General features: G+C 36.7%; 1 long non-coding RNA gene across 3 annotated transcripts; it reads left to right on the top strand.

The window, feature by feature from the left end:
- Positions 1-5,308: 5,308 nt before the first annotated feature.
- Positions 5,309-10,932, top strand: LOC111194805 (uncharacterized). 3 transcript variants are annotated; one of them, XR_007438881.1, is made up of 5 exons: positions 5,309-5,544; positions 6,955-7,024; positions 8,009-8,099; positions 8,837-8,970; positions 9,090-10,932. It is a non-coding gene; the product is annotated as an uncharacterized LOC111194805 (long non-coding RNA). The 3 variants fall into 3 exon arrangements; XR_007438882.1 differs by lacking the exon at positions 5,309-5,544 and adding an exon at positions 5,628-5,646; XR_007438883.1 differs by lacking the exon at positions 6,955-7,024 and having other exon boundaries at positions 5,318-5,544.
- The last annotated feature ends 2,383 nt before the right edge of the window (positions 10,933-13,315 follow it).

Raw genomic sequence — 13,315 nt, 5'->3', positions numbered from 1 at the left:
TTAGAGAACTGTCTCAGCTGCCTTCCTCCGCTCTGCCAGTAACATGTCAACACCTTCCCTTTAGCAAGCTTTATGTCAAGTCATGTTGCCTACCATAGTATCACACCTTTATTCATAATGCATTTGTTTATACTTCATTAACTTGATTAGTATTAATTATAGTAAAGTTATTGAGTATAGTAGAAATTTCAAAACATTTTTGTAACACTTTTTATGATTATGTTCTAAATCAAGGAATCAAGAAGACTTTATAGCCATTTTACTTCACATGTGGTACAAAAAAACTGTATTTCCATGGTCCATTTTACACCCAAAAAGCAGTTCTTAAAATAGATAATAAAATAGATAAGAAACATACACAAAATATAAAGAAGTAGGGATGTAGCAGCAACATGAAGTCCTGAGTGCAAATTTGCTATAGCAGCATGGGTGATTATAAATGAATATCAGTAACATGAAAAGTGATAAAGTGTCTCAATGTGAGTAAAGTGACAATGTTGTTTTAAATATGTGATTGTCCTTGTAAAGTTTCAGTGCAGTGTGTGTTGTTTAGGAGGAGTTTAAGAGTCTTACAGGTTCTGGAATTAAGCTGTTTCTCAGTCTGGTCATTTTGCACTTGATGCTCTGCAGCCTCCTTTTCCTTTACCCTTTTCCTGCATCTGGAGGTGTAGATATCCGTGGTGCTGGGGAAGCTGACTCCAACAATCCTTTGTGTAGCCTTCACAACCAGTGATGTCAGTAATGCGTTACTTAGTAACGCGTTACTCTAATCTGACTCTTTTTTTCAGTAACGAGTAATCTAACGCGTTACTATTTCCAATGCAGTAATCAGATTAAAGTTACTTATCCAAGTCACTGTGCGTTACTCTCTCTCTCTCTCTCTCTCTCTCTCTCTCCACCTCACACACACACACACACCGCGTAATCCATAAAGTAACTAAGTTTTTAACTAAGTTTTAGTGAGGAGGCGGAGGATTTGCTGAAGTCAGGCAGCGCTGGAAGCTTCCTGGTCCGTGTTAGCGAGAGGATCTTTGGATATGTTCTTTCTTACAGAACATAGTCTATGACTCCTGCAAGTTTGGGCAAATTTCACTGTATTGTTTATTTTATATTAATTGTTTTTTTTTTATTCATGTTTAAAATTAAATTTCTCATGATTTTCCCATAATGCCAAAACAGGTCCACTACCATTTGAAAGAGTCTGTCCTAGGCTATCACCTCTGCAAGTTTGGGCAAATTTCATGCTTAAAATTAAATTTCTCATGATTTTCCTATAATGCCAAAACAGGTCCATGACCATTTGAAAGAGTCTGTCCTAGACTATGACTCCTGTAAGTTTGGGCAAATTTCACTGTATTGTTTATTTTATATTATTTTTTTATTTTTTTTTACTCATGCTTAAAATTAAATTTCTCATGATTTTCCCATAATGCCAAAACAGGTCGATGACCATTTGAAAGAGTACAACATAGACTATCACCTCTGCAAGTTTGGGCAAATTTTACTGTATTGATTATTTTATAATAATTTAATTTTTTTTTTATTTATGCTTAAAATATTTTTTTTTCATGATTTTCCCATAATGCCAAAACAGATCCATGACCGTTTGAAGGAGTCTGTCCTAGGCTATGACAAGTTGTACTGTTTTGTTTATTTTATCTTATCTTCATTTTGTTATATTCTATTTTTATTGTATTATTTTATTTTGTTGTCTTACTTTATTTATATATCTATTTTAACAACAGCTCTTGGGTGTAAACTGAATCGTGAGATCACAATTTCGTTCCACCTCATGAACCACATGTGATACGAATGACAGTAAAATCTCCTTGAATCCTTGAAAACAGTTCCAGTACCATTTGAAAGAGTCTGTCCTAGGCTATCACCTCTGCAGGTTTGGGCAAATTTCACTGTTTTGTTTATTTTTAATACTTGCTAGTATCAGATGTAAATTCATTCTCCAATAAGCCATCACAGGGCCACTGTGAGGCAGTCCTATCAGTTCCTCAGGCTATCAGCACTGCGTATTTCTGCAGGTTTCACTATAGATAGCCCCTTGCACTTGAGGTATTGGATTTAAGGTGATGGTTTTAAACTCACACCCCCTGTTTCTAGCACAGGTGTCTTTAACAGGTGATTTCTAGACTAGACTGTTTAGAAATATGCTGAGCAGTTTAATGGTGGAACAGTTAAGTGGACCTTTTTGTTTTATTTGTTTTGGCATTATTGGAAAATCATGAGAATTTTCATTTAAAGCATGGATTAAAAAATAATAATAATATAAAATAAACAATACAGTAAAATCTACCCAAACTTTCAGTGGTCATAGCCTAGGACAGACTCTTTCAAATGGTAGTGGACCTGTTTTGGCATTATGGGAAAATCATGAGAAATTTAATTTTAAACATGAATAAAAAAATAAAACAAATTAATATAAAATAAACTAAACAGTAAAATTTACCCAAATTTGCAGGAGTCATAGCCTAGGACAGACTCTTTCAAATGGTAGTGGACCTGTTTTGGCATTATGGGAAAATCATGAGAAATTTAATTTTAAACATGAATAAAAAAATAAAACAAATGAATATAAAATAAACAATACAGTGAAATTTGCCCAAACTTGCAGGAGTCATAGCCTATGTTGTACTCTTTCAAATGGTCATGGACCTGTTTTGGCATTATGGGAAAATCATGAGTAATTTAATTTTAAACATGAATATATATATATATATATATAAATAAAATAAACAATACAGTGAAATTTGCCCAAACGTGCAGGAGTCATAGCCTTGGACAGACTCTTTCAAATGGTAGTGGAACTGTTTTGGCATTATGGGAAAATCATGAGAAATTTAATTTTAAGCCTGAATAAAAAATTATAAAATTAATATAAAATAAACAATACAGTGAAATTTGCCCACACTTGCAGGAGTCATATGTTTTACTCTTTCAAATTGTAGTGGAACTGTTTTGGCATTATAAGAAAATCATGAGAAATTTAATTTTAAACATGAATAAAATAATAATAATAATAATAATAATAATATAAAATAAACAATACCGTGAAATATGCCCAAACTTGCAGAGGTGATAGCCTAGGACAGACTCTTTCAAATGGTAGTGGACCTGTTTTGGCATTATGGGAAAATCATGAGAAATTGAATTTTAAGCATGATAAAAAAAAATACAAAAATGAATATAAAATAAACAATACAGTGAAATTTGCCCAAACTTGCAGGAGTCATAGGCTAGAACATACTCTTTCAAATGGTAGTGAAGCTGTTTTGGCATTATGGGAAAATCATGAGAAAATTTATTTTAAGCATGAATAAAAATAAAAATTAATATAAAATAAACAATACAGTGACATTTGCCAAAACTTGCAGGAGTCATAGCCTAGGTTGGACTCTTTCAAATGGTCATTGATCTGTTTTGGCATTATGGAAAAATCATGAGAAATTTAATTTTAAACATGCATACATTTTTTTTATTAATATAAAATAAACAATACAGTGCAATTTACCCAAATTTGCAGAGGTAATAGTCTAGGATGGACTCTTTTAAGAGGTACTGGATCTGTTTTGGCCTTTTGGGAAACTCATGAGAAATTTAATTTGAAGCATGGATTGAAAAAGTAATATTAATATAAAACTCTCTCTCTCTCTCTTAAAAACCGATGGGATTGTTATGGTATTATATCAAATAGATAATGTACTGCACTAAATCTACAGTGAGGTGAGTTATTTTAATCCGTTTTCTTCTCGTTTCTGGGCTTAATGTATGTCTGAATTAATATAACCGACTGAAACGTGTCTGTCTCTCTCTGTGTTTTTTAGCGTGCTCTCCTCCGGCGCGTCTGTTTACCGTAAAATCGCGCGTATACGCGCGGATAGCTTGACTCCGGTAAAACACCAGCATAGATAACTGCCCACATCTTCCCCAAGGTACACAATAAGACACTTCAGCAGACACAGCCGGCCCATCGGGAATCCTCACGAATCTCCCGATTAGCCACTCCGGGCCTGGACACACTGACAAAGTTGTAATTAACTGATTTCCAATTTCCAGTCTTCATTATTCATCTTTTAATAATGCTTTTTTCCGCCCAATCTTTGGAGGGGAGTGCAGACATATGTTCTCAGTCTTCAAACTGATTTGGCATAAAAAAGGCCACTGCAAATTTCATATTTCTTTATTTGTGGATTTCATGCATCTGTTGACAGTATTCATGCCCCTAGTGTTGTCATTATCAGCCAGCATTGGCAGAGCAGCCAAAAAAATATTGAGAGCATGTGTGCTGTTTGACAAAAAGGTTAATTTATATAAAATAAAAAAACACTTGAGGCTTGTAGTGTAAAGACAGCCACTGACACTGGTGATTTTTTTTTTTTAGATTTTATATAACATTTTATTATTTTATTGTTTATTCTATTATAATTGTGGTCTAAGTGATTCCTAAATGGCCAGTGAGTTTATTTAACTGCGACTGAGTGAATACAGCCCAAACCCAAGGTGTGTTAAAAACAGTTTTTTTAGTCCGGTGTTCTGTCGAATTTTGCTACCCATCGATACATGCTTCCCAAAGGTACTGCGCATGCGCCGACCTACACAATTTAATTCTTTCTCGTGTTTTATGTATAATTAATCTGGTTTAGGGGGCGTTATGTGCATTAAACAACCTGGACGCACTATCATTGCACAGAAGTGTAAATGGAAACTAAAAAGAGTTACAGTTATTATCATAAATAAATACAAAAGCAGTTTGTAATGAGCTATATTTACTATAACTTTGCCATGGTACAATGAATTATGCACTCCAAATCTAATAACGTACATCTACTGGAATATCACTGGGTACATGCCCTAAAATAGTGCTTCTTTTGTATTTTTACAGTTAAATATTCATTGGGGCAGCACGGTTCGACAAGGTAGCAGAATTCGACAGAACGCCGGCCCTCTTTCTCCAGTCCAGCTCCGCCCGCCCTCTCATCAACAGACTTTTGGAAGAAACCAAAGTCACTGGAAAAGAGGGGGAGATCTGAGATTTTGAGGCATGATATTTAATATAATTAAAATAATATATTTCACCGTTCCTATTAAATTATGATTATTTACGTTTATATCTCACGTTTTAATACAATATAACATATAATGAATATATTAAAACACACAAATTAAAAACCTTTCGGGCAACAAAAAAACCCCGAACCTAGTTTTGAATGGTCGTGGCTCCACTCCACTGAATCAGTAGCCACAAGAAAGACGTCCTTTTCTCCGGGAGCTGCATGGGGACTGCAGGAGTCCGAAGTCTCGCTGTGTTTTATGGGGAACAGTTATTAATATTGGGTCAAATAATCCAGTATTTCTTCACTCTGGTGCTGAAGGTCCGCTGCGCTGCTCTTTACTTGTGTTTCCCCTTTACTCTGTTTTCATTTAAAGCCCCTCAGTCTTAAAACAGCGGCACTAGCGGGCCTTCAGCACCGATAGTGATTATTACCCTGCCGGATTAGATTAGAGCAGCGCGGCGGAGCTCTGTAAGTCCCGGTGAGTAATTTAGTTAGCTGACTGTTTCAGCTCTCGGTGAAGCGCGGTCTTATTATGATACTTAAACGGCGCTGGGTGTTTGTTTTGTTTCTGAACGAGCAGGTGCTGCTGCAGGTAATCGAGCTAACTGTAGCTAATTAGCTTAGCCAGCCATCCTCCACTCGCTAGCTCGCTAACGTTAGCTATCTTACAGCGTTATTCGCCATTAACACGCTTTAAATAGTCTTACCACTATTTAAAGACTATTTAAAGCGTGTTAATGGCGAATAACGCTGTAAGATAGCTAACGTTAGCGAGCTAGCGAGTGGAGCATGGCTGGCTAAGCTAATTAGCTACAGTTAGCTCAACCGGCTAAGCTAATTAGCTACAGTTAGCTCGATTACCTGCAGCAGCACCTGCTTGTTCAGAAACAAAACAAACACCCAGCGTCGTTTAAGAGCTGATTCACGACCTTCTCTCCCAGCACAGGGTGTGTTTTTCTCAATCAGCAGCAGCTTTTAAACCACGCTGCAGTTCAGTAATAAGATCGCGTTTCACCGAGAGCTGAAACAGCCAGTTGGCTAACGGTAGTTAAAATACCTAACAGGCCTGAGAGCTCCTCTCGGTACTCCGGTCTAATTCGGCAGGGTTTTTGTAGATATTTAATTTCTGAATCTTATTAATACTGAATTAAAGTATGGTAATCTGGCTAATGTGAAAAAGTCAACTAGCTTTTTACCAAAACACTTTTAGTTAATTTATACCTAATTTTAGCGGTGTGTTCCCACAAGATGAATAAAAAAATAAATAAAATTTATTTTAGCGGCCGTCTGCGCATGCGCGAATATTTGCGGCCGTCTGCGCATGCGCCAATATTTGCGGCCGTCTGCGCATGCGCGAATTTTAGCGGCCGTCTGCGCATGCGCGAATATTAGCGGCCGTCTGCGCATGCGCGAATATTTGCGGGCGTCTGCGCATGCGCGAATATTAGCGGCCGTCTGCGCATGCGCAGACGGCCACCAATACTCGCGCATGCGCAATTTTTTTTTTTTATTTATTTTTTATTCATCTTGTGGGAACACACCGCTAACATTAGGTATAAATTAACTAAAAGTGTTTTGGTAAAAAGCTAGTTGACTTTTTAACACTAGCCAGATTACCATACAGTATTAATAAGATTCAGAAATTAAATATCTACAAAAACCCTGCCGAATTAGACCGGAGTACCGAGAGGAGCTCTCAGGCCTGTTAGGTATTTTAACTACCGTTAGCCAACTGGCTGTTTCAGCTCTCGGTGAAACGCGATCTTATTACTACAGCGTGGTTTAAAAGCTGCTGCTGATTGAGAAAAACACACCCTGTGCTGGGAGAGAAGGTCGTGAATCAGCTCTTAAATGGCGCTGGGTGTTTGTTTTGTTTCTGAACAAGCAGGTGACGCTGCAACTGGATTTTATAAAGATATGAGAAAAGAATGCTTTCGTCGTGGATTTAACATGAAAAGGTAAGCTGCTGTTATGTTCTGATCTGTGCAGGCAGTTTATGCACTTAACGTAACTCCGTTAGACAACTAACTTACAGAGCTAGCGTTTGTTGTGTCTCCGGCTTAGTTTTCTGCAGTCCATGATTTATTAGCTAAGGTGTTTAGTTTATTTTGACCCCAAACAGCACAGCATTCACTGCATTTTGCATACTATTAACTAACCGCGTGAATCCACTGTACGTGCAAGTTAGCGTTAACTTCATCACGAACGAGTAACGGATTAGTAAACACACTCTTGTCTTTTTTTTGAATCCTCACAGTTTCTGTCAGAAAACACTGAAAGAAAACTTCTCCTCTGTCTCTGTTTATACAGCGATGGTTTGGGTTTAAAGCTGGGTTTGTTGTGCTGGATATTTGGTTAGGAGCAGGAGATTTTATAAGATGTGTGGCTGCATAATTGTGAACTGAGATCGCGGTCTGTGAAGTTACACCCGCAGCTAACCAGTGACTTTAAAAAACAAATAAACACAGCTGTTACTGGACTTTATGGGTTTTAAAAAATGAGTTAATTACTTTTAAAAGACTAGGCTACTAATGTTGGCCCTGCTGTGTCCAGCTGATCATCCAGAAATAAACATTACCTATGCTGGTCAAAAGCTATTTAAAGAGCTAACCTCCCAGGGTGTGTGTGTTTGTTTTTTTCTGGTTTTGAGCATTTTTTTAAGGAGGGAGTGTACGTCTGTGCTGCAGTAGAAGAGTGTAATTTTAGAAAAGTTGCTGTATTTGTCTCACTGTCTTAGATAGTATAGACTTTAAACATGTTACTAAAAATTAACACTGGACCGTGTTTTTAAATACTTGCCATTCTGGATGTCCTGAACATTTTCATGCATATTTTTTATGTCGGTTAGTTTTATTTATATAAAGTAAGACCTGTAGATCTACTTTATTGGATAAATTGATACAGCTACCATGAACTGTTTTGTTTCTGTTCTGTAAAATCAGGCCCAGTTCCAAAAGACACAACATCCTCAGTGTCCTGGAGCTCCAGCTGAAGCACTGGCCACTCCACCTTCTCCATCCCCACCCAAAAGAGGTTGATGAATATATGTTAATACATTAATAGCTTAATATTATTACTCTATTTGTTCTTATTATTGACTTACCGGGGGAACTAATTAAGGGACGGAAACACACACAGAGAAATGTGTTGGCAGTGCTGTTGCTAATTGTACTGAGTGTCTGCAGTGTAGTGGGAGGATTGTGCTGGGTGCTTATTGTTTCTCAGCTGGTAAATCATGTTTGTTGTTGAATGTGCATTTTTTTTTCCTTCCCATCTTGTAAAATCCTGCCTTTGCAGTCCACTTTAAAATATTTCCAAACACTGCTAATATATAAAAAACAAACCCAGTTGATTTTATCGGAGCGCCAGTACCCAAACCCGACTGACTAAAACTTTCAATCGTAACCACCTTACACTTAACGATTGAGATGACACGACCGCAACTCAACTGCAGCTCGACTCTAGCCAGACTCTCGTGATTTTATCCTGACTCTGGAAATTTGTCTGCAACTGTGAAATCATTGGAAAATCGTTAGGTACCTGAACACTCTTCTCTCTTCACCCTTAATGTAGCAGCTACCCACTGAATAACTGTTAGCCTGTTCTATAGCGACTGTAATTTCCTTCTGTCTGTTTCTTACACTCTGTAGGTACTTATATATATTTTTTTATTGAACGTGGCAGCGTGCCGACAATCACAAGTATTGCAAATGTTGGGATAAATTTCAGCCAATTTAACTTTACTAGAATGTGCTCTGTGTACTCTGCAGGTACTTCTAAGGCAGCTAGTTGAAGGCGTGATTGAGGTCCATGCCAGAGGGGTTCTGCACTGTGACCTCAAGCCATAGAACATCCTGGTTCAGATGTACAGTTAGGAACCACGCCTTCATCTTCTGTTCTTCTGGTATGGGTTTTCAGTGAACACTACAGGCAGAGAACTGTCTTCGTAGAAGCTACCTGAATAGAGATTCAGGTCAAAAACATTCTTTAACGCTCAGTCACTGTCTCTAATTTACTTTTCAGGACCTTCCTCATGAGTGGTTTACCCATGAGGCCAAATCCTCCACAGTGTTGCAGATAGGAATCATCCTGCTGTGTGTGAGAGGTGACCCTTCAACACCAGCACGGAGATCACCTCAAAGAAGTCTCAGATCATCTCTCCACCATCTGCTCTATGACCCCTGGCTAAGTATACACCACGACACAGCCACCACATCAGGCACACCTCAGTCAGGTACCATATAAAACAATAATAATAATTTAAAAAAATCTATATTTTCAATCTCTAGTTTAGAGAGTTCTCTAGTAGAGCTGGGCGATTAATCGATTTTATCGATAAATTCGAATTTATAGTTAAGGACAATGTGTTTTTATGAAAATCGATTTTCTCTGAGTTTTCTTTTTCACCACAGACGCTCCTCTGTGGGCACAGAGTGAGCTTAGCTAGCTCCCTCCATACCTCCCTCCCTCCAGCGCGCGCACCCCCCGCCCCTCCCTCACTCCCTCCCTCCCTTGCACGCACAAACACACACGCACACACACACAAAACACATGACGGCGGAGCTTAAGAGCAACTAGCTCCGTGATCTGGAGTTGGTTCGGTTTTGCGCCGTCGGACGTAGACCAAACAGGTCCTCGCTGTAAGGTGAACCAATTTATCACTATACCTTAAACAGAAGCATGTAGCGGAGTGGGAGAAGTGCTGCTACCATAGGAATGAACGCAGCAGCAGCACCAGTTCACCATTCAACGTTAAACAAGGAATTGTCCCTGGCACATCTTCCAACCGTGTACCAGGTTTTGTATGCACTACAAGTTAAGATGTTTTGCATATTCATGAGAAAAGATCTCATTTTATAGAACACTGGCACTTATTTAAATGCTTTGTTTTGCAATTCTAGCCCAATAGGGAAAAGTATTTACTTAAGAGCATATAAATTGTACTTGTTTTCTATTGTCTACTTTGTAAGTTTTATCAAAAAAGGGCACCATTTTATTTATTTCTATTTGTTTTTAAGGGTGTGTTTATTTATTTATTTATTTTTTTAGTTTGAGGGTGCATTGTGTCAGTACCTAAACTATGTTGGAGAAAGCTTTCTAAAAGTCACTAGATGTTCTCACTGTTTACAATAGTTTTTTTTTGCTTGTTTCTGGTTGCATTTTAACCACAAATGGAACATTTTAAGTGAAAACAAATTAAATAAGAACTAGTTTTTAACCATTTCTTTATCATCTTTAGTTTGATTTTTAGTAGGGGGAAAAATCGATTTAAACCTTTGGATGTTTATTAATTACTTAACTGTATTAATCTTTATGTAGTATACTGTTAGTGTTTTAATCCATACACTTTTTGTATATATTTCTTTTATTGTTTAGTTACTTGCTTTATTAATGGTTATTGTATTGGTGTTTTAGTCTTATTTTGGGCTTATATTCATTAAAAACATTTTAACGTTTGTCTTTTAGTGCTTTAATCAATTAATATTGTACTTACCTTTTACTATTTTACTATTAATCTTTCTGTACTTAATTATACATTATTTTTTATTTATTTTTTTATAATATTAAAGGTGGGTTTATTAATTGTATGTCTTTATACGGGATTTTATATTTGCATTGTATATATTTTTGTTTCATTTAATGTTTATGCTCTTTGTCTTTTTCAGATTTTTACATTTTTAATTTGTGTATTGACCCAAGGAGTATGGGTTCCTCTCAAGGTTTCTATCTCTCTTTCTGAGAGAATTTTCTTTGCCGCTGTCTCCTTTGTGCTTACTCAAAAGAGGTTTGGACACTTTTTTTTTTTTTAACTGTTCTTAATTTTGTTTGTTTCTTAACTTTGTCAATAAATGTTTTTTTATTGCTATCACTTTTGTCTGTTTATTTGATCACACTATCGCTAAGTTTCTTGAAATGTGTTTATGGAAAAAAAATAATTTTAATATTTTATTAAATGTGGATTTGATGCCCACATTCAACCACTTTTTAACACTTCAACTAAACACTGAAAGAATAAATCAGAAATTGATTTATTATTAATGTAATGAACAGAGATGTTCTGAAGTTAAAAGCTGATTATCCCATGTGTCTCATATTCCCAAATATGATAAGGTTGATAAGGTCATGTCAGCTCCAAGGACAATTTCAGTTTTGTATTTCAGTGAAAGTTATTCCTTTAATTGAATGTATATAAATAATGTATCTGGTAATATACAAAGGCTCTCTGTGTTGTTACACCTTTTTGTTATACTTAAAACCAAAGTGTAATTTTCAACAACTCGCCTCTATGTGATGTTTGACCACTTAGGAATTACACTGACATTACTTCTACAAGTCATGGGATAGTAGGTTTGAGGCTGATCATGAAGTGTTACCTCAATGTATTGGCCAGTAATTTATTATTGAAGGTTATTCATTCAAATTTATTGTGACTGGTGGTCTGCCTACAATTGTCTGTGCAACTCTGAGAAATATCTATATACAACTTTTAAAACGATTAAAGCTTTGGGATTTACATGTGCAAAATTAAATTAAAATTAGCATTTCAGAAGTACTGTCCGAGGTCAGCATACACACTAGAAAAAAAGAGAAAAAAAATCAGTTCTTCCAGTCTGCTTGTCTTACCAGGTTCCATGAGACACTGCAGTATCCCTTTATTCATCCAATAACATGAATTATACATTAATAAAACATCTATTTTATTAGAAATACTTGTTCAAATTACAAATTAGCACCCACAACTCCACAGAGGTTGGAGGACCATAATTTAATATAATTATATATTTAAGTTACATGATTTTGAGCATATTACTACATTATTTTGCCTTTCAAAAAATGCCAAGGGAGCAAATCAAATCTAAAACTTTTTTTGTTCCCCCTCTGCATGTGATACATAGAGATCAGTAACATCTTTCAGTAAAAATGGTCTGTAAAAACAATATGAAATTTGAAAAGGAAAAAAATACAAGCTACAAAAAATGTAACTTTCAAAATAAATTCATGGTGATCACTTGATTATGACAGAAATGGACACCTGCTAAAACCACATATCTATCCTTTTGGTTTGAGGTAAATCTGTCTACCACAAACCAAAATATACAATTACAGTAGAGGAATCCTGCTTTAAGATATTTGGCCTCAGATGCATCAGTAGCACTTTACAATTAATTTACATTGTTTAACCATACTTATGTTAGAATGCCTCAACTAATTATTATTATGACACTAGTTAAGATATTAATTCCTACAAAATGTTAAAACTGATATCGCAATTCATCTTTATTTACAACATTCTTAAGCATTACAATTTCGAAATGTTAAATAATATTTACCACTTAATTACCACTTAATGTTTATTTCAGTCGTAAGTACTGTTATTTTTTACAGAGTTACAGATGCATCAGTAGCTGGGTAGAACAATATGAATATGACTGCTGTCTAAATAAATTAAAAAGGCATTTTTTTTACGGCAGCCTCACGCTGACACAGGGTCCCAAGCAGTGATGTTAGTAACGCGTTACTCTAATCTGACTCTTTTTTTCAGTAACGAGTAATCTAACGCATTACTATTTCCAATGCAGTAATCAGATTAAAGTTACTTATCCAAGTCACTGTGCGTTACTCTCTCTCTCTCTCTCTCTCTCTCTCTCCACCTCACACACACACACACACACACCGCGTTCCCTTCCCCATCCCCCTCCGCTCTCCCCCAATCACACGCGTCTCGCTTTCTCCCCTGTCTCTCTCTCTCGCGCGCTCGGCGTGTTTTTAGTTTCCGCCCATTCTCGTTTTTCCGCCAGTTCTCGGGCTCCCTATCTCTTTATAAAGGCGGGTTTTCCCGGCCACATCCCAATTCACTAGCCAGGGCAGTGGTCTGCACAGATCTGATTGGCAGAGGAGAGCGTTTGAAGATTTTACACCACACGTGATTGGTCTGTGAGTTTCCCATGCCGCAGAGTGCGTATACCGTAAAGACAAGAAATGTTCTGACGCTTTAAATGAACACTGTCAAAATTAAATCCTTCTCAGTAGTTTATCGGTTTGGGTCCGCATTGGACAACGTCTGGGTCCGGACCCGGACCGCAGTCTGCATATATGTGATCCCTGGCCTCGACCATATACACGGTTTTGTTTTATCAAACCACTCCTTGCTGCCCTGCAGAGAACAACAGGTTCAATATTCAGTTTTACAGTGTTAAATATGTCAGGTCAAGAAAGACTTTCTTTATTTTATATTTTTTTTATAAAAA

Source organism: Astyanax mexicanus, chromosome 4 (assembly GCF_023375975.1).
Source record: "Astyanax mexicanus isolate ESR-SI-001 chromosome 4, AstMex3_surface, whole genome shotgun sequence".
In the NCBI taxonomy this organism is placed as follows: domain Eukaryota; kingdom Metazoa; phylum Chordata; class Actinopteri; order Characiformes; family Acestrorhamphidae; genus Astyanax; species Astyanax mexicanus.
Note: the sequence above shows the minus strand (reverse complement) of the source record. Positions and strands in the feature narration are given on the sequence as shown.